Source organism: Camelus ferus, chromosome 6, assembly GCF_009834535.1.
Source record: "Camelus ferus isolate YT-003-E chromosome 6, BCGSAC_Cfer_1.0, whole genome shotgun sequence".
Classification (NCBI taxonomy): domain Eukaryota; kingdom Metazoa; phylum Chordata; class Mammalia; order Artiodactyla; family Camelidae; genus Camelus; species Camelus ferus.
The window spans coordinates 82204960-82227048 of record NC_045701.1 but is presented as its reverse complement, the minus strand read 5'-3'; the positions used below and the strand labels follow the sequence as shown (position 1 = coordinate 82227048).

At 42.7% G+C, this 22089-nt stretch overlaps 1 long non-coding RNA gene across 1 annotated transcript in view; it reads right to left on the bottom strand.

Moving 5' to 3' along the window:
* Positions 1-19669, bottom strand: part of LOC116664382 — a 43150-nt gene extending 23481 nt beyond the window's left edge. The window contains exons 1-2 of the long non-coding RNA XR_004320898.1: positions 19486-19669; positions 11542-11620 (exon numbers count right to left, since the gene is read on the bottom strand). This is a non-coding gene — a long non-coding RNA (uncharacterized LOC116664382). The remainder of the gene's footprint in view (positions 1-11541; positions 11621-19485) is intronic.
* Between the last annotated feature and the right edge of the window lie 2420 nt (positions 19670-22089).

Here is a 22089-nt window from a genome sequence, read left to right as displayed (position 1 = left end):
TTACAGTCATCAAATAGCATTGGTAAAACTGTACAGTGTATGTTACAGGTCTGAGTGTGGGTTTAAAATGTATAATTACACTCAGCTCATTTGTAGAACATCTGGCTATTTGAGTTGACTTTGTTATTTCAGAGGGCTGCATAGTAACCCAGATCAAACCATAGTCATAGCAGTATTTTTAGCGTATCCCAGAATCTTAGAGTGTAGGAGCCTTAGAGCTCAGCCAGTGTGATTTCCTACAGGGAGCCAGGCTCCTTCTGGGTGACGTCACTGATGGGCGCTTGTGCATCCTCTTCCTGAAAATTATTTTGGGGAAGGAGGGCTGTACTGCTGCCTTTACTGCTATGATGTAAATTCTTTTGTTTAAGAATTTCCAAAAACTTGGACCTAGTCATTCATGTATTACACTAGAAGATGCAGGCATTTAATATTTTGTATTGAACATCACCCTGATTTAAAGGGCCTAGGTTTTGTTTTCAGGTTTTTTATTTTCGGCATGGTTTCCCCCACTAACTGGGTTGTTTTCTCCATTTTCCTCATAATTTGACAATATTTTCTTCCCTTTTTATTTTCATCTTCTTCCACTTAGCATTTATGGTAGCAAGGAGGGGAGGGATGTCTATTTGTCAAATGGACTGAGATCATGATTTCTACTCTTGTCTTTCTATGGCGACTGGACTGACTACCATCAACTTAAAGGTCCTTCAAAACTAGAAGCCATTCCTTTCAGGGCAGTGCCTGGTAAGTAATGTTGGGAACTCTGGGGAAAGGGAAGCTGAGGGGACCCCAGAGTAGAGAAGAGTGTCCCAATGTTTGAAACGATTTTCTTCTAGGGCGCATGCTCCCAAGAGACAGGGCATTCTAGTGTAGGACCAGCTGCCAGGTGAGACAGCTGTGAAACTATGTGTCGATTTTGTTTTAACAGGTCAGGTGGGGGACATATCTAGCTTTGATGTTTAACTCCACCCTTTGTTCCATCTTTGGGAAATGACAGTACCTTGGTTTTGCTAACTGGCCCAAATTTGCATCAACAAAGTAAATCACTTTGTTTCTTTTCATTTGGTGTTCATTTCTCTGTTTCTCTCTCGCCCTTTCATTCTTTCGTTCCTTTTCTCTCTCTCCCCATGGTATTCCTTCTACTTCCTCCCACCTTTCTAAAGGAGGCTGTCCTTGTTCTGGCTGCAAGCCAGGTTACCAGGTTACCGTATTAAAACGAACCAGCCTTAGACTCTAAACCCTGTAGCAGTGATTATCTGTGGGTAGCCACAAAATTAACTATTTTAGACAGTTTTAAACAGCTATTTGCTGTCCAGTCACATCAGCTACACAACAGTCCAAGGTGGCCTTTCAGGCAGAAGAATCACCAACCAGAGTGAATCTGTTTCTTAAATGAAAGACCTACAGTCTTTTTCCCTCTTTAAAAACTTCTCTTTTCAGATATATATGGGTGCATGCTCATCTCTGGCCAAAACTTTGTTCCAGTTTCAGAAGGGCTGGTTCTGAAGGTGTCTTTGCAACCTTTTTGGTGTTGGCTGTGTTGGTTGCCTGATAGGCAGTAGCTAATTCATCATTCCCTAAATATGAGAGGAGCAGCTATTATATTCAGACTCCCAGGCAGCCTGGTGCAGGTCCCCCCAGCTAGGACCACTCGTCATCACAGGAGGGAACTACTCTATTTGCAGATGCTTGCTTGCGTTTTTCTTCTGTTGATCTCTGTCATATTCTGCCTGCCTTAATGAGGTTCTTTACCTGGATATCTGTCTCTTTTTCTCTCCCCCTCTCACTGTACTCCCAATTTTCCAATACGGAAAATTCCTTTTTACTGAAGAAAGAAGCAATAAGTGCTCTTAAGTAAAAATTCTACCAATAGGGTGTGCTTTGGGAGTATATAATTTCTTCTTTTGGTTGTAAACCTCAATTTGGGATGGCAGTTAGAATGGGTTTTTAAACGTCTTTGAAAAAGCCCTTCTGGGCCAGACCTCTGACAAAGTCACTCAACTGGCGTGCAATTACAATTTTATTCGCATGACTTTCTTTCTAAGTCTCTATAGAAGAATATGACATTCTTACAATGCAAGAAATAAAATTATTCTCGTATCAAGGAATAATTTTATTTTATATCTGCCTTTATGTCATCTTCCATTGTTTTTATTAGTATTAATTCTCCCCAGAGGGAGTGGCTTGATGCCTCCTGCATTAAGTAAATACAAGCTTTTCTTTAGCTGCTTTCCTGAATTCCATATTTATAATATTTTATGGTAGAATTTTTTTTTTTTTTTTGGAAATTGATTCATTCTAGCTGGGCTAGAATCTTCAAGTATTAATTTATAATGAATTTTCCCTCTTCTGAGAATCTTAGAAGAGCTAAATGGTACATGTTTCTTTTATTGCTATAAATATGCATAGTTTTTTGAATATTTTCTGAATGCTTTATTATAGTGATAATTGGTACTACTGTTGATTAAAGGTAAACTATATGGAGTTAAAAGTTTGTATACTATGAACTATTTCTTGAGAATTTTCAGAATCCCATGGCTGCTTGTCTTTAACACTTATAAGAGGCATGTGTTTTTTCCCTTCCTGGTCTCAAATTTAGTTTTCCCTTTGTTCAGGCAGGTCTGGGTGAGTTGTATTGACTGAAAAACACACATGTATCAAAAGTGAATGTATTACAGAAGTGTGACTTTTTTTGCCTTGGGAGTTTGGCCAGAAAGTTTTATGTATGGGTTTTATTTTTAACAAAGCATTAAGGACTTACCTTTTACCAACTTCTGGGTGTGTGGAGATGTATTTGTTCAAGCTTTAAGAAAAGAATAAACCTGTCAGTGTAAAATACCTGATATCTGACTTGGATTTGTGGGGGGTTGGGTGGCAGAGAGGAGTTTATAGTATGTTATTTTGGGAATTAAATAAGATTACTAAAGAAACACAACAGTATACATCAGGAATTTGGTATCTTAGAAGAATGACTCAAATTAACTTGCTTATACTAAAATTGTATGGAGGTAACTGAATGCAGGGTTTTCTGTTGTTCTAATAGTGCTTGCCTGCACTGCTCTGCAGTGTCTTAAAAGCAGAAGAAGCTTCCCCTGCATAGAGTTCCCTAAAGGTCTGGTCCTCTAGTTGCCCAGTCATTACCCTTCTCGAAAAATCTCTGTCATGACCTGAAGGCCTCAGAAGAAACCAGCCCCTGATAGATCATAAGGGAGGGCTTGCCAGGGCTTCATTACCACAGATCAGGGCAGCTGGTTCCCATCTCCTTGGCCACCTCTCACCCAATCTTCCCCCAAAAATGACTCTCGGCCCTGCTACCTTGGCCACTGATCCCTCACTTTTATCCTCTGAAACTCACCCACCTCCCACCCCCTAAGGCCATCTTCTCTCAGTCTTCCAAAGAAATGGTTCCCTAACTGGGTTATTTTTTGGAGGCAGCAGCAGATAACAGAACGAGCCCAGGCTCAGGTGCTGTGTCAGCTATCATTGCTGCATAACAAATAGTCCCCAAGCCCAGTGGTGTGACAACCACCATTTATTACTTCCCTGTTCCTATGGGTCAAGAATTCAGGAGCGGCTTAGCTGGATGGTTCTGGCTCAGACCAGAGTCTCTCATGTGTTTCAGTTGGGAAGAAGTGCTGCATGGTAACCCATGTACACATTCTTCTCAAGCGTACACATAACATTCTCCAGAATTGATCACATGCTGGCCCACAAAGCAAGCCTTGGTGAATTTAAGAAAATTTAAATCACATCAAACATCTTTTCTGACCACAATGCTATGAGATTAGAAATCAACTGCAAGTAAAATAACTGCAAAAATTGCAAACATGTGGAGGCTAAACAATATCCTACTAAACAACCAATGGACCACTGAAGAAATCAAAGAGGAAATAAAAAAATACTTTGAGATAAATGAAAATGAAAAACACAATGATCAAAAACCTCTGGGACACAGCAAAAGCAGTTCCAAGAAAGTTTATAGCAATACAAGCTTACCTCAGGAAATAAGACAAATCTCAAATAAACAACCTAATCTTCCACCTAAAGCAGCTAGAGAAAGAAGAAAAAACAAAACCCAAAGTTAGTAGAAGGAAAAAAATCATAAAGATTAGAGCAGAAATAAATGAAATAGAGACCAAAAAATTAGAAAAGATCAATGAAACTAAAAGATGGTTCTTTGAAAAGGTAAACAAAATTGATAAACCTTTATTCAGACTCATCAAGAAAACAAGGGAGAGGGCCCAAATTAATAAAATCAGAAATGAAAAAGGAGAAGTTACAACCAACACCACAGAAATACAAGGGATCATAAAAGGCTACTATGAGCAACTAAACACCAACAAAAAGGACAACCTAGAAGAAATAGACAATTTCTTAGAAAAGTACAATTTGCCGAGACTGAATCAGGAAGAAATAAAAAATATGAATAAATCAATTACCAGTACTGAAATCAAATCAGTAATTAAAAAACTCCCAACAAATGAATGTCCAGGACCAGATGACTTCACAGGTGAATTCTACCAAACATGTAGAGAAGAGTTAACACCTATCCTTCTGAAACTACTCCAAAAAATTGCAGAGGAAGGAACACTTCTGAACTCCTGAGGCCACCATCATCCCAATACCAAAATACGAAAAGTATCACAAGAAAAGAAAATTACAGGCCAATATCATTTATGAATATAGATTCAAAAATCCTCAACAAAATACTAGCAAATTGACTCCAACAATTAATTAAAAGGATCATACACCATGATCAAGTAGGATTCATCCCAGGGATGCAAGAATTTTTCAATATCTGCAAATCAATCAATGTGATACAACATCTTAACAAATTGAAGAATAAAAACCACGTGATTATCTCAATAGATGCAGAAAAAGCTTTTGATAAAATTCAATATCCATTTACAGTAAAAACTCTCCAGAAAGTGGGCACAGATGGAACATACCTCAACATAATAAAGGCCATATATGACAAACCCACAGCTAACATCATACTTAATGGTGAAAAGCTGAAAGCATATTCTCTAAGATCAGGAATAAGACAAGGATGCCCACTCTCATCACTTTTATTCAACATAGTTTTGGAAGTACTAGCCATAGCAATCAGAGAAGAAAAAGAAATAAAAGGAATTGACATTGGAATTGTCACTGTCACTGTCATGTAGATGACATGACACTATACACAGAAAATCCTAAAGATGCTATCAGAAAACTACTTGAGCTCATTAATGAATCTGGTAAATTTACAGGATGCAAAATTAATATACAGAAATCAGTTGCATTTCTACACACTAATAACAAAATAGCAGAAAAAGAAATAAAGGAAACAACCCCAGTTACCATTGCACCAAAAAGAATAAAATACCTAGGAATAAACATACCCAAGGAGGCAAAGGACCTATACTCCTAAAACTATAAGACATTGATAAAAGAAATTAAAGATGATATAAACAGATCGAAAGATAGACCATATTCTTGGAAGAATCTGTATTGTTCAAACGGCCATTCTACCCAAGGCAATAAATAGATTCAGTGCAATCCCTAGCAAATTACTAATGACATTTTTCACAGAGCTGGAACAAAAAACGTTAAAATTCTTATGGAGACACAAAATACCCCTAATAGCCAAAACATTCTTGAAAAAGGCAAACGGAGCCAGGAGAATCACACTCCCTGACTTCACACTATACTACAAAGCTACAGTAATCAAAATAATATGGTACTTGGGGGAGGGTATAGCTCAGTGGTAGAGCATGTGCTTAGCATGCACAAGGTTCTGGGTTCAATCCTCAGTACCCCCATTTAAAAATTAAGTAATTAATTAATTTAAAAAATCTAATTATTCCTCCCCCAAAAAAAGTTTTTCAAAAAAGATTAAAAAAAATAGTATGGTACTGGCACAAAAACAGACACCTAGATCAATGGAACAGGATAGAAAGCCCAGAAATAAACCCACACACTATGGTCAATCTACAACAAAGGAGGCAAGAATATACAATGGACAGTCTCTTCAATAAGTAGTGCTGGGAAAACTAGACAGCTACCTGTAAAAGACTGACATTAGAACATTCTGTAACACCATATACAAAAATAAACTCAAAATGGATTAAAGACCTAAATGTAAGACCAGATACTATGAAACTCCTAGAGGAAAACATAGGCAGGACTCTCTTTGACATAAATCACAGCAATACTTTTTTTTCAAACCAGCTCCTAGAGTAATGGAAATAAAAGCAAAAATAAACAAATGGGACTTAAAAGCTTTTGCACATCAAAGGATACCATCAACAAAACGAATGAGCGACTAATTTCCAAAATATACAAACAGCTCATACAGCTTAATACCAAAAATCAAGCAACCTAATCAAAAGATGGGCAGAAGACCTAAACAGACATCTCTCCAAAGAAGACACCCAGATGGCCAACAGGCATATGAACAGATGCTCAACATCACTAATTGCTAGAGAAATGAAAATCAAAACCACAGTGAGATATCACCTCACACCAGTCAGAATGGCCCTCATTTAAAAGTCCACAAACGATAAATGCTGGAGAGGGTGTGGAGAAAAGGGAACCCTTCTACTTTGTTGGTGGGAATGTAAATTGGTGCAGCCACTATGGAGAACAATATGGAGATTCCTTAAAAAACTAAAAATAAACTCACCATGTGATCCAGCAATCCCAATCCTGGGTATATATCCAGAGAAAAATATAATTTGAAAAGACACATGCACCCCAGTGTTCACAGCAGCACTATTTACAATAGCCAAGACATGGAAACAACCTAAATGTCCATTGACAGATGACTGGGTAAAGAAGCTGTGGTATATTTATACAATGGAATACTACTCAGCCATAGAAAAAAATAAAATAACACCATTTGCAGCAACATGGATGGGCCTGGAGATTGTCATTCTAAGTGAAGTAAGCCAGAAAGAGAAAAGAAAAATGCCATAATTTTGCTTATATGTGGAATCTTTAAAAAAAAAAAAAAAAAGGACACAAATGAACTTATTTACAAAACAGAAAGACCCACAGACATAGAGAACAAACTTAAGGTTACCAGGGGTAAAGCGGGTGGGAACAGATAAATTGGAAGTTCGAAAGCTTCACAGGTGTATACATCTATTAAAATCCATCAAATTGTACATCTGAAATATCTGTGGTTTACTGTACAGAACTGTTACAGCAAATAGGAAACACACATCACATGCCCATCTCTGGCCACCATGGGTTTGGCCAAGACCCCACTGCTGGGTCTCCCTACTGTGCGCACGCTCTCTCAGCACCTGCTTTCTTCGTCCTTGGTAGTGCAAAGCATCTGGGGGCAGATGTATTTTTTACTCACCTTGAGTGAGACAAGCTTTACTTTACACCAAAGGAACACAGCATATAGGAGACCCCTCTTAAAAGCCAGGGACAAAACAGTGCCTATCTCCCAGTGCCCAGTGCTCCCAGAAATGAGCAAATCTCTCCCCCTTCCCACTAACCTCCAGGAGTGGCCCTGCTTGGGACTCATGCCCCTGAGGGCTCTTCTCAAGACAATTTGATCTTGAGCTCAACCAGCTAAAACCAAAATTTGCGAGTGAAATAAATGTATCCTCAGCTTAGAAGCCTGGGTTGTTATTAGGCCCAAGAGTAAAGCTTTATTTGTTTACAGTTGACTTTTGGATTCCTGCAGCTGGGCTGTGTCCAGTGCAGTATTTGTGTATATTTTGCATCAAGTTTAAAACTGCAGGACATCTTTTCTAAGGCTTTGTTTAAAACTGGATGCATAAAAATAAAAAAGAGCAATGGGATTTTAATTTGCTGAGAAGGAAGGCTGTTCGTCAGTGTTGACAACCTTGTGGCGTAGCTCTTTTTGTACTTTGTTTCCCCCTTTTTGTACTTTTCAATTTTTTTTAATTTAATTTTAATTTGGGGGTGGGATTAGATTGATTGATTGATGGATGGATTGCTTTTTAGAGGAGATACTGGGGATTGAACCCAGGACCTGTGTGTGCTAAGCATGTGCTCTACCACTTCAGCTATATACCTTCCCCCTCTCTTTTTGTACTCTTTATCCTTTTTTTATTTCTTGGAAATTATGGCCCATCCTCCTGCTCCTGGAGCCTTCACTCTCCATTCCTATCCCCTTGTCTTCGCTCTCCCTGGGCCCTGAAGCCTCCTGATCAAATGGAAGAAGTTTCCTTTCACCACAAAGAATTACTGGGGAGTAGTGGAGTCTTCGGCAGCAGGAGGGCCTGGGACACAGGATAACATAGACAGGATTGCATTGTAGGGGCTGTTCGTAGCACACTTCACTCTTTGATCAATTCTCAAATCCAGCCACACTCTGAAAACTGGACTTGAGCTTCGCCTACTATGTTTTTTTAACTTTGGTCAGCTGGGCTCTGTGAGCCGTCAGCTCAGTCTAAAGAAGACGTGATTCTGAAAACTCAGAGCCAGCCCCCGGATTAACAGCTAACCCTGGCATGTGTCTGGTTATTTATAAGACAAAGAAGAAGTAAGCCCCAGGTGATGCCAAGGCCGGGAACGGAGCAGCCAGGCAAGGTGTGGGGTGAAGGCGATAACCTCGGGCCACCCAAGACCCATGGACAGTGGCTCTGGCTGGCTGCGGCCACCTGCTTGTTTACTTTGCATAAGGTTTAGCTGCAAATGATGCTGAGCCACATGCTTGGACTGAGTCAAGAATCTCATTTTTGTAAGATAATAACATATGTAAAGTGTCCGTGGATGCTTCTAGTAAATATTATTAGTGTTTACTCTATCAGACTTTCAAAGTCACTGGTGATACAGCTGAGCAAAACCAGCAGTCAGTTCTTCCAGATGGTACCTAGTGGTAGTTTAAGGCTGCAGCTGGTACTGACGTGGAACTCATGGGAAAGACAGATTAAGGCCACCCTAAGTCCCTCCATTGAATAATGTGGTGTGAACACGAGTGGCTGAAAGATAGCCCAAAACTATGGATGGACCAGCCTGTCAAGAAAACAATCAGCCTGCGGTGGAAGGTCTGGGGAAGAACTGTGCCTCAAAATCCTACCTTCTCAGCAAGTTTGATATGACCCTTTGACACTGCCTATGTTCCGACCCCTGGAGGGTCAAACTCATCTGGGCCTCAGTTTCCTCACCTGCAAAATAGGTATAACATTATTGTTATCCTTTTGTCATAGAAGACTGGGACATTCTCTGGGGGTAATTCTTTATGCTGTAAAGTCTATATAAAATGTCTGATACATTTGAAGTGCTCAAAAATTTTGGTAGTTATTGGTGGATTATAAATATTGAGGGAGTGTCTAAGGCCAATAATATACCATGCAGCTTAAAGGGGGCGCCCAGAGTGGGAAGAGCCAGCATGACCTGAAGAAGTTGGGGCTGTGGCCCTGCAGGAGATCTGGGCAGAGGGAAAAGTCATGGGCCTGGGTGACACTTCATAATTCCGGCCTGACCAGAACCCCCTACCTTGACAGTGTGGTTATTATTAGGATGAGAAGGGGGCTCAGTGGGCTGAAGTCAAAATTCCAACTCCTCACACAGGCCTGCCCCTGTTGATTTTGCTACTGGTGACCCATTCTGGATGCAGAAAAATACAGTGGTAGGGATAATAGCTGTTAGCAATCTCCTAGACCCATTTCGACTCTGCAGTGTCTTACCAGATCAGACTCAGAAGCTATGTTTAATTGTGACCCAAAGAATCACTATTGATCCCAAGCATGCCAGCAAGTGGCAAAGCTCTGCCTTAGAGCTTGGGGCCCTTTAAGTAGGAGGCTGCGGTTATATTTCTGATGTTTTATTTCTTGAGCTTAGTGGTAGCACACAGGTGTTCCCTATAGCATTCCTTATGCCTTATTGCATATCAGGAATATTTGTTAATGATTTTTTAAAGGACAACGTAGGCCCCATCCCACCAGCAAAGAGCAGTCAGTTCTTGATTACATAACCTGGCAGAGAGGAACAGAGATGCAGTAAGAGGGAACGCCACAAGCAGCAGACTGGCATGCCAGTGGTTTGTTCAGACTAGTTTTAAAACATTCCCTGAACAACTGTAAGGGGAGGCAGTCCGCCCTGAGCATGATGGATGGCGAGAGGAGGCCATCCAAGAATTAACATTTTAACCCAGATGATCCCGAGAATGAATGAGCAGATGGTACAAAGCTCAGTTTGAGGAGCCGTGTGTGCTCACTCAGTTAGGCCAACAGGCTTCTGGGGGTCATGGACCTGCAGAATGAGTGACCTGTGGAACTGAATCCATCCATGGGGCCCCTCTGAGCAGTGAGCCCCACACAGTGGGGCGTCCTATACGAACGTGCGGGGGGAGGAGGGGTGAAGAGCCGGGAGGAGGTGGGAGGGGCTTCAGCACCATCCGGGATACTCAGTAACTGCTTAATAACTACTCGTGGAATTGAATTCAGGAAAATCAAAGAGAACAAAAAATGGAAATGCAGATCTTTGCCAAGTGCTTTCTGGCAGTTCAAAACACTTTTGCGCTCTAAGGGAGAGTGACAAGGATTAATTATATCACATTGGCTTTATGCTTCTGAGGCCACTTTACCCTGGAAGCTCCTTTTTGCTCCTCACCCCCGCCCTGCTCAGGTTGAGCAATTCTCTGTGGTGGTGCAGGATATAATTCTGCCATTTACTATCAAGATATTGCACCTGACAGTGAAGGTTTTAGTCTGTGATAGTCTGAAAAAAGACTCAAGAGATGCCAAATATTAATATCCATCCTTGAGAAAGAGAGGAATGCCAATTACAGCAAAGTTGTGTTGGTTCACCAGTCTACTGATGCCAGAGCCCATGGTCTTTCCCTTCGCATCTTGAAAGGACATGACTCAGTGCCTCAGTCAAAGGTCACATCTGTTCTCCCTATTGTCAGCACACCTTACTTTTTGAAGTAATTGTGTAGCCGCTGTAATTAGGGGCCATACATTCTCTCTGAGAAATCGGGGCAATCCAGCCTTCACAGGAGCAAGTTGATCTGCTCATCATGGTCCACATGTGAAATAATAAGCTTCCCCAGTTTCTTGGTGAAATCACAGCCACTATTTGAACTTATAAACACCGTCTGCTTCTTACGTGTTAAACAGCGAAAGATCAAACTCAGACTATTGCCAGGAGCATGAAAGAATAATTGGCAAACTCCTGTGTCATCATATACAGTTTCATAGATTTCTTTTCAAAAGCACTTTAAAAAAAAAACTTCACAAACAGACAAAACCATATTCCCTGATGACTGTCCTTTGATACATGGATGTTTCCTGAAGTTTTAGGCTGGGCCCTGAGCTGTTCTGTGATGTCATGGACACAGACAGCCCCTTGGAAGCTCAGGGTCTACTACTCTGCAATCAGGTGAAACCCTCCTGGTGAAACCTACTGGACGACCCGGGAGGCCCAGGGTCTAATACACTTGAGCTTCTAGACACTGTACAGTTGGATGCTGACCAGGGTAGGGTGTCCAGACATTCCTATTCTGAGACACTTTGAGGTCAAGCAATATTTACAAGCAAGAAAACTGAGGTTCAGAAAGATTAACTGACTTACCCATAGTCCGGTGGAAAGACCTTCAGGGATAGCTCCACCCTGGACACCATGTTTCTTTTTGTTTTTTATAAAAATTTTCCTAAGAGAGAAAGAGAAAAAGACAAACAGATGTCATTCCCAGCTTTGTAGATAGACACCCCAAATAAATAGGCCACAGAGGAGGAGCACAGGTGATTTAGAACCCAGCTCCCTTGACAAAGGGATGGGTCCCAGAGCTGGTTTTGTCTGTTCACCAGCATCCCGCCCAGCATCCTTCTACCCCTGCAGGTGGACCACGCTGACTGGAGCGCTCCACTCTTGTCAGAAGGTGGCTCTGTAGCTGTCCTGAGATTTCGGGGAGTTGGAAAGAATGGTATTATGCCTCCTAGGCACAGGTTAGGGGCCAGCCAGCCCACAAACTCCCCTGTGTGCTCTGGTGTCCTGGGTCTTCAGCTCAGAGAAGGCCAGAAAGGGTGATTCTGGGAGCCAAGGAAATGCTGTGAAGTTAGGGTGAAGAGTGGGCTTAAGTGTCCCCTGTTCTTAAGTGAATGAGAGAAGCCTGAGCTGTGGCTTCTACACAGGGGCCACTGATCTGGATGCAGAGGGAGCAGCCATCCTTGGCAGAGGCTTTTCTGGGTGGCAGTTCTGGGGTTGGAGCCTGGGCTCCAGTGGGGTGCAGGGTCAGGGATTTTAGAGGTGGACATCCTCTCAGTGACCATCTAATTCAAATCTGATCGTGCCACGTTCCCACTGAAACCCCTCTGTGGCTCCCAACTACTTCCCGAGAGAAGCCCCAGAGCCCTGTGGGGTGCTCCTCATGGTGGACCAGGCCCTAGGCCCCGGCACTCCTTGCCCTTCCCACTCTTTCCCCAGCACCCCCAACCCCTTCCTGACAGATCTTCACTGTAGTTCACCTGTCAGGATGCTTCCCTATTCTCCGCGCTCAGCCCAAGGCCTTCAGATCACCGTCTCCTTACGGAGACTTCCCAGACCCCATGCTAGGTTGAAGAGCCCAGTTCAGCACCCAATCTAATGAATGTATCCCTTCCCCATTAGTTCCCCACTGCAGCTCCCCACTGCATGTCGCCAGCATCTGGCTTTGTCCCAGGCGCCACACTCAGTGAGCTGGAAGGAAATGACCTCTGGGGCAGGGAGGCACAGCGCACGGAAGGATGGAGATGGAGCCCTGTGCTCCAGTCTCACCTCCAGCTCTTACTTCCAGACTGCAGATGTGTCCTTTTGATGCCCTGATCTGGTTTCCTTCTCTGTGCTCTTTGACCCTCTGCTCTCTGAGGACTTCCCTCTGGCCCTAATATTCTTAACAGCCATGAATTCGGCCATGAATTTGTTTAGTCCTGGTCTTGGAAATCATGTCAGGGAAGTTTCTCCTAGGCGCCCTCCTCCCCACCCTCTCCCCCTCCAGGGAGGCAGGTCCTCTACTCTTTTCTCCACCCCTTGCTTCCCTCACAGCCCACCTGAGGCACCTTGCTCTGCTGGGAACAATTCCCTGCCAACTGCAAGCGAAAGGGAGATAAGAAGTTAATCTGAGCTAGGTGATCATAGCTTCATGTATTATCTCAGACAGGCAGGCATGTTACAGGGCACCTGCCCAAGGCGAGAATGTCTAAGGACAGTGGGAGAGGAAGGGCAGGGCCTTTGGGTACAAGCCTTTCTGGGAGCCCTTCAAACAGCCACTGGGGTTATTATTTGCCTGGATGACTTGATTATTTATGCAACAGAAATGTTTGAGACCCCACATGTAAAAGCCAGCCTATAACTGGTTTGTTAATGTGGTGAAGGTTCCCGAGGCCTTGGCTGTTGCTAGAAGTTCTAGAAACATATAGTCTGTCACGACTGAGTTAAGAAAAAACAGATAATTTGAACAGATTGATCACTAGAAGTAAAATAGAATCTGTATTGTAAAAAAAACCTCCCTGCAATCAAAAATCCAATGTGATACACCACATTAACAAAAGGAAAGAGAAAAACCATAATCAATCATCTCAAAGATGCAGAAAAAGCATTTGATAAAATTCAACATCCATTCATGATAAAACTCTCACCGAAGTGGGTACAGAGAGAACACATCTCAACATAATAAAGTCCATGTATAACAAATTCACAGCCAACATAATAGTCAACAGAGAAAAGCTGAAAGCCTTCCCACTGAATTCAGGAACAAGACAAGGATGCCCACTCTCACTACTCTATTCAACATAGTATTGGAAGTCTTAGCTACAGCAATCAGACAATAAAAAGAAATAAGAGGTATCCAAATTGGAAAGGGGGAGGTAAAACTGTCACTTTTTGCAGATGACATGACATTCTATATAGAGAACCCTAAAGTTGCCACACAGAAACTATTAGAATGAATAAATGATTTCAGCAAGGCAGCAGGATACAAAACTAATATACAGAACTCTGTTGTACTTCTTTACGCTAGTAACGAAATATCAAAAAGAGAAAATTTTTAAAAATCCCATTTAAAATCACATCAAAAAATAAAATGCCTAGGGATAAACTTAACCAAGGAGGTAAAAGACCTATATGCTGAAAACTATAGAACACTGACAAAGGAAATTGAAGATGATTCAAAGAAATGGAAAGATATCCTGTGCTTTTGGATTGTTGGAATTAATATTGTTAAAATGACTATACTACCCAAAGCAATCTACAGATTTAATGCAATCCCTATTGAAATACACATGGACATTTTTCACAGAACTAGAACAAATAATCCTAAAATTTATATGGAATCACAAAAGACCCAGAATTCAAAGCAATCCAGGAGGTATAACTCTTACAGACTTCAGACTATACTACAAAGCTAGAGTAATCAAAGCAGTGTGTGTTGGCACAAAAATAGACATACAGATCAATGGAACAAAATAGAAAGCCCAGAAATAAACCTATGTACCTACAATCACTTACTTTATGGCAAAGCAGGCAAGAATTACAATGAAGAAAAGACAGTTTCTTCTAGTGGTGTTGAGAAAGCTGGACAGTTACATATAAATCAATGAAATTAGAACATTCCCTCACACCATATACAAAAATGAACACAAAATAGTTTAAAGACCTAAATGTAAGACATGATACCATAAAACTTGAAGAGAACAATATGTGAAACATTCTATGACATAAACTATGGCAATATTTTCTTAGATCAGTCTCCCAAAGCAAAAGAAATAAAAGCAAAAATAAACAAATGGGACCTAATCAAATTTAAAAGCTTTTGCACCACAGAGGAAACCATCATCAAAACAAAAAGACAGCCTATGGAATGGGAGAAAATATTTGCAAACAGTGCAACCCACAGAGGGTTAATATCCAAAATATACAAAGCAGCTCATATAACTCAATATTGAAAAAAACAAACAACCCAATCAAAAAATGGGCAGAAGACCTAAATAGACATTTTCCCAAAGACATACAGATGGCCAACAGGCAGATGAAAAGATGCTCAACATCACTAAGTATCAGAGAAATGCAAATCAAAGCCACAATGAGGTATCACCTCACACCAGTCAGAATGGCTATCATCAAAATGTCTACAAATAATAAATGCTGGAGAAGCTGTAGAGAAAAGAGAACCCTCCTACATTGTCGGTGGGAATATAAACTGGTACATCCACTATGGAGGACACTATGGAGGTTCCTTTAAAAACTAGAAATAGTGATACCATATGATCCAGCCCCACTCCTGGGTATATATCTGGAAAAAATGAAAACTCTAATTCGAAAAGATACATGCACCCCAATGTTCACAGCAGCACAGTTTGCAATAGCCAAGACATGGAAGCAACCTAAGTGTCTATCAACAGATGAATGTATAAAGAAGACGTGATATATGTAGTATGTGTGTATGTATATATATAATGGAATACAGCCATAAAAAGAATGAAATAATGCCATTTGTAGCAACATGAATTGTCCTAGAGAATATTATGCTGAGTGAAATAAGTCAGAGAAAGAAATACTATATAGTACCACCTATATGTGGAATCTAAAAAATAATGCAGATGAATTTATATACAAAACAGAAACAGACTCACAGATATAGAAAACAACCTTATGGTTACCAAAGGGAAGAGGGAGGAGGGGATGGACAAATTAGGAGTATGGAATAAACGGATAAAAACTATACTTTACTATCCATAAAATAAATAAGCAACAAGCATTTACTGTATAGCACAGGTAATTATATCCAATATTTTATAATAACCTATAATGGAATATAATCTGCCAAAAAAAAAAAAAACCCTGAAACCTGAATTACTATGCTCATAAGCAATATTGTAAAAGGAAGGAAGGGAGGGAGGAAGGAAGGAAGAAAAAAGAAAATCCACACTAGTTACATAGTGCTTTAGGTGAAGAACTTAACCTAAAGTTCCAGATAACTTGGGACTAGAGGTGGGGGAGCACCCTTAAGGCTTCACAACAGAACTGGAGAAATTGCCTATGCAGAGGCTGGGAAAGTCTAACCTCCTAACCTCCCTTCAACAAAGGAAAAGCTTCACATTCTTCAGTGAAAAGCTCAGAAAGCAGCAAAGGGAAAGAAGCCAGACTTACAGGAACCCCCCCCCCCCAGCCCATTCATGATTCCTCTGACCCTCTGGAAGCCCTGTGAGGAGCTGGCAGACGCTCTGACCTGCTCGGTGACTCACTTCCTTCCGCACAACTTGTGACTTGGTCCGCAGCACAATGGTGCAGCGGTACCTCTCCCCTATCAAAAATGCCATTTCTTCTACCTGGGCACCTGCATCCTCTTCTAGCCCTGCCAGTGCCCAGCCCTGCTTCAAGAAGCATCATCCATCAGTCCTGTTCACCATTATAAGCCACAGAAACCAATGCTGGCTGATTTAGGCATTAATGGAATTAAATCTCAGGTGGTTCACAATCTCTGGGAGGATGAGGACCAGGCTGGAAATCTGGGCGGCCAGCAGCAGAGGCTGGAAATCCCCCTCAGGACTGGCCTGGCAAGGAGAGAATGCACTGCCACCCCTGCTGCGTGTGGGTTCGCAGGCATGCCTGGACCAACTCCACCCACAGCTGCCAGAACAACCTTAACTGTGTCGGAGGCCACTGCCCCTGGACTCTGCCTGGGAGAGTTGAGGTTACCCACATTCACTGTAGCCACAAGGGAGTCTGGCACAGTGAGCACCTGGCATTTTCAGCCTCTCCAGTGGGAGGAAGGTTCTGCCTCACCAGGCGGGGGACTCCCCAAATACGGGAAAGGAGATAAAGATCCTAGGTAGCCACAAGGCATGAGAAATGGTTGTTCTGCCTCCCACAACTAAGGGCAGCTAGTAATTACACTCTTTTTGCTCCTTGCCTTCCCTGACCAGCACAATCTCTGAGTTTGATAACAGTCACTCAGGTAAAGCACCGATAAGAACTTTTTTCTTGTGATGAGAACTATTAAGATTTACTCTTTTGGCCACTTTCAAATATACAATATTAACTATAGTCACCATGCCATATATTACACCTCATGACTTATTTACTTTATAACTGGAAATCTGTACCTTTTGACACCCTTTTCCATTTTGCCAAACCCCTACCCCGGCCTCTGGCAACCACCAGTCTGTTCCGTGTATCTGTGAACTTTGTTTTGTGTTAAGAGTCCACATAAAGCGAGATCATATGGTATGTCTGACTTACCTCATTTAGCATAATGCCCTCCAAGTGCATTCATGGTGTTGTAAATGGCAAGATTTCGTTCTTTTTTTATGGCTAAGATATATACATATACATATATAAAATATAGCATAATACACACATAATATCTCAGATTTCCTTCTTTATCCATTCATCTGTCTGTGGACACTGAGGCCATTACCATGTCTTGAGTATTATCATAAATAATGCTACAGTGAACATGGGGTGCGTATCATTCTGAATTTGTGTTTTCGTTTTCTTCAGATAAACACCTTGAAGTCGAATTACTGGGTCATATCATTGTACATCTTAAAAAAGAAATCTGGGTGGGGTGAGGACAGGTGTAACATCTGTCATGATCCTTCAGCAACAGATATTCAAACCACCCATTCCCGCTATAGTTCATCAGAAAATAAAATAACGTCCTCGAATAGACAGTGCTGTCAGCATCCTTCTGCTGACCACAGACTATTCTGGATAGTATTTTGAAAATGAAACTGATTTATTAAAAGCTTGCAAGATCAGGCGAAAGGCCTGAGGTTGACTTGACTGTCTTGCTGTGGGGAGAGCCCTGGGCTGTGACCCAAGGTCATGACGGTGAGTCCCCTGGGGATGCAGCTATGGCCTGAAGGTTTAGTTCTCTTGTTCTCACTATCCCACTAACTGGCCACATAACCCTGGGTGGGTCACTTGGGTATCCGTTTGTAAAACAAAGCTGAACTGCTAAATAGTCTTTGGGTAGCAAATCCAGGAATCCACATGGGTCAGCCAGGAGGGGTGTTTGTTATCAGAGAATACAGGCTGGGGAATCACCTGCTACCTGAGGGCTGGAAGGCAGCAGGACCTCAGGTAGGTTTGGAAGTGATCTTTTCATCAGCTAATATTTACTGAGCTATCACTGTATGTGCCAGACTGTGTTCAAGGCCCTGGAGATCAGTGATGAACAAACCCACAAGACCTCTGCTCTCAAGGAGCTTAGAATGAACCAGGAAGCAAATGAATACATGTGACAACACTGAAGATGACACATGCCACGAAGACACTAGAGCAGGCTAATGTGATAGATGTGGCTGGACGAGGGGCCACTTCAGCATGCCATGCTCTGAGAATGTGGTATTTAAGGACATTCCTGACTGTCAGGAGTGAGGCAGCATGAGAATGATAAGGGGCAAGAGTTCCAGGCAGAGGAAACAGCCTGCACAAATCTCAGGTGGGCCTGTGCTATTCTTGCTTGAAGACCAATGTGCCTAGGGTCCCATGAGCCAGAGCCAGAGCCAGAGCCTGAGTTAAGTCTGAGAGAGGCAGGGGCTGTAAGTGCAGGGCCTGGAGGGCATCTTGGAATGGATTCTCTTTCTACCTCCCACCTCTGGGCCTTTGTGTCTGCCTCACCCCTCTTCCTTCTGTAGACTGGTTTCCTCTGCTCCCAGGCCATATGGCAGATCAAGGCTGCCCTTGGGTACCAAGTTCACCCTTAGAGTCTAGTCACTCAGAAAAACCATCTCAGTCACATGAAAGGACTATCACACGTGTGTCTCTGGTCCAATGACTTGTAGTCAAAACCACTGCGGCTGCTCTGAGACCTAGTCAGAAGCCCAGGAGCTTCATGGTGAGAATAGGGCAGGCATTCCAAAATTATCTACCCCAGAAGGACTGGACCACATGGGCCCCTGCCTAGCTGTAGGACTCTGAGAGTGCAGGAGGAGTGAATGGACTGCAGAGTAACTCTGGGTTGTTCTGAAGCAGTCTCAAGGGTCAGGAGGAGTTGATTTAAATCAGTTCTCAAACTTGAGGGTGCATTAGGACCACCTGGAGGACTTGTTAAAACGCAGATGGCCACACCCTGCCTCAGAGTTTCGAATTCAGTAGGTCTAGAGGAGCACAATCTGAGAATCTGCATCTGTAACAAGCTCTGACCATGCTTTAAATGCTGTGGTTTCCAAAGTGGGGTCCATGGCCCTGGCCCTACCAGTTTCTTCAACCTGCAGGATCCAGAGTCAGGACTGGAGTCAAGAAGTGGGGCCCAGTGTGTGCGACCAGCATTGTGGATCCCTCTGTGCACCACGGTTTGAGAATCACGGTTTTTAAATGTTTCAAAACGTCGGAAATGTCTTTATTCCCAACCTTGAGTGTCACCATGGGGAAATAAAAGGTGACCAGCCAAGGGACGTTTGCTCAGTGCCCTTCAATGGTTAAAGTGGTTAATTAATCAGTGTGTTTGGATTAAAACAAAACAAAACAAAACAAAACAAAACAAAAAACAAAACAAACAAACCCTCCACTTTCACCAAAGAAAATGCAGGTTACCTCAGGATAAGTAAATCCGGCCTTTGGGGTAGGTAAGAGCTCTTTTTCCGAGCATTTTCATTTCTCTCTGCAAGAAGAGACCGTCGCGCGGTTTGCTGCTCAGGGTGAATAAAACCTGGGAGAAAGTTTGGAGACCTGTCGTGCGAGCCCTGGAATCCCAGGGTCCCGGGCTGCCACTGGCCGACCCGCCCTGCAGTCTGCGCCGAAGCCTCGTGGGGGATCCGCCAATGAAGCGCCGAGGAACTCCATGACCTCATCGAGAGACTCTCTCATTGGCTGTCTTCACTTCGCTGGGCCCGCCCCTTCCATTAGAGCTCTGGAAAGCTGCGCTGACCCCGCCCCTAGGCTGAAGACGGATTGAGTTCTTAACCTGGTCAGCGAGCCTTTCGGGCTTCTTTTCAAACAGATCCCTCAGAAGAAAAATTCTGCTTTCTGACAGACTTGAGTGCCTTTCAACTACCCAAAGTACTGGTTTTTCTGCTCTGACCTTTGACTGCTACGTTACTGCAGTTTAGCTGGTGTCGTCAGCCTTTCCTCGGTACCTAGCAGATCACAGTTATTTCTCACTTATTTTAAGCATGTATTTTAACGAGTTTTGTCTTGCTTCTCAGTGGGTGAATTTCTCAAGCCCGACCTTACCATGGAATGCTAGTGATCATCTGTCCCACTTTAACCTGGGAATGAATTGGCTGGCGCCCAGAGAGGGGATATGACTTTCACAAGGTCACCCAGCTGGTTAGTTACAGAAGTAAGAGTCAGATCCAGGGCTCCTAACTCCAACTTTAGTGTTGCGCGTGCACGCACACACACACACCAATCTGCTGCCTGAGAGCTCAGAGCAGCATTGCAGTTTAGGAACCTCTACCTGAAGGAGAACCCACATACCAATAAGGGATAATCCAGGTTTCCTCACATTCTAGCGGCTGCCTAACTCTCATTTTGACAGGGTAGAATCATGGACGTCACTCTCCTAGAGCAGCTCTTAGCTTACAAATGAGGAAACTGATGGCATCACAAAACAGGTGGTGGTGGGTAGAGGCAGGATTTGACCCAGGCCTCTTGCTCTTTCGTCCAGTGATGAGCCCCAAATGTCAGAAAGAATGGAAAGCCCACAAGTCCTCAGGAAAAGTTCCCTGCAGTCAGCATGGTTTCAGTACTGAAACCATCTGATTTGGGAGTGAGAAAACAATCGGAAGTGCTTGCTTCTCCGGTTGGCCAGCAGCTCAGATGAGCCCTCTTCCCCAAGTTCTCTAACAGCTGCTTTGTGACAGAAATGGAGACCAAGTTGTGGATTTTTTCTCATCTGACCTTGGTGATCGGGGGCTGTGACCCAGTTCTGGGTCAAGGATTTTTGAAAACTCAGGACCACTCTGTTAGATGGGGAGATTTGGCGAACAGACTACCCTGAGATCCTTTTTGAAGGCTTGGCTCAGGGTTTACCTCCTCCAACAAGGCTTCCTAGAACCCCCAGGTGGGCCAAGGTCTCCTGCAGTCCCCAGTCATCTGAGTCCAACTGTAGAGCTATTGTTCACTTCTTTGTCCCTTTTCCCAACTAGACAATGAATTCCTGAGCGATGGCACACACTTCGTACAATTTTGTATCCTCAGGACCTAACACTGACACATAAATGACAAATGTTTGTTGAACTGTGGAAACCTTGCGTGCTAGGCCCTTTGTGCAGGGGATGATCACTCACAATTCTTAACAGAGGCAGATTTTGTGTCTATGAGGCTGCCCCACACAGAATGAGAATTAGCTCCTTTTTATTAGTAAAGTGTTTGAAATGAAAACTTCACAACTGTTTGTAATACACCTCTGTAAGAACAACCAGATCCCTTGTGCTTACCTAATTCCTGATTGTCCTTTAAAACTCCGGATGTGAGAATTTCATTATTCAAATCAAACCACTGCATTTTTTTTTCTTCTTCGCCTGGTCTGCTGGGAAGCTCAAAAATCATTCTAGCCACACTCTTAGGAACAATCTTCTCCCTGGTGACAGGTATAGTGTTCTCCCTTGTATCCACATAGCGTCTGATCTTTACTTTTTCATTTTCAGATATAGATGGATATTTTAATATGTTAAAAGAAGTCCACTCTTTGCCTTTCTGGAAGAAGGTAGGACAGGTGATATATAGGGTAACAGGAAAGTGTCCCCAGAACTCTGAGTGTGAAAGAAAAAACATTCATGAAGATAAGTGATTTCTATCACATAAACAAAAAACCAACCTGATTATTTTTATGGTGTCCAAAGTCTATGCAAGGTCACCGTGAATGGAGATGAAAGGTGAAAATTCAGAGTTGGTCCAGCCTCATCCTGGGCAGGGGGACACAAATCTGAGACTTATGGATATTCTCAGGCCTGGAGAGGGAGGCTCAGAAATGGTACCAAGATGGCTCACAGAGTTTTTCCAGGGCTTGGATAATGAACTTCTTGAGACAGTCTCTCTGGTTCTAAGTCCATGCTCACCAAGCAACCTCCAAGAATCATTTCAGTTTTGCAAGCATCCTGACAATGGGAACTGAGTCTTGGGATATGGGACACTGCGGGGTGGCTTCCATCATCAATGAAAGTTGGCATGGAGCATAGCAGTGGTCTCTGGTGG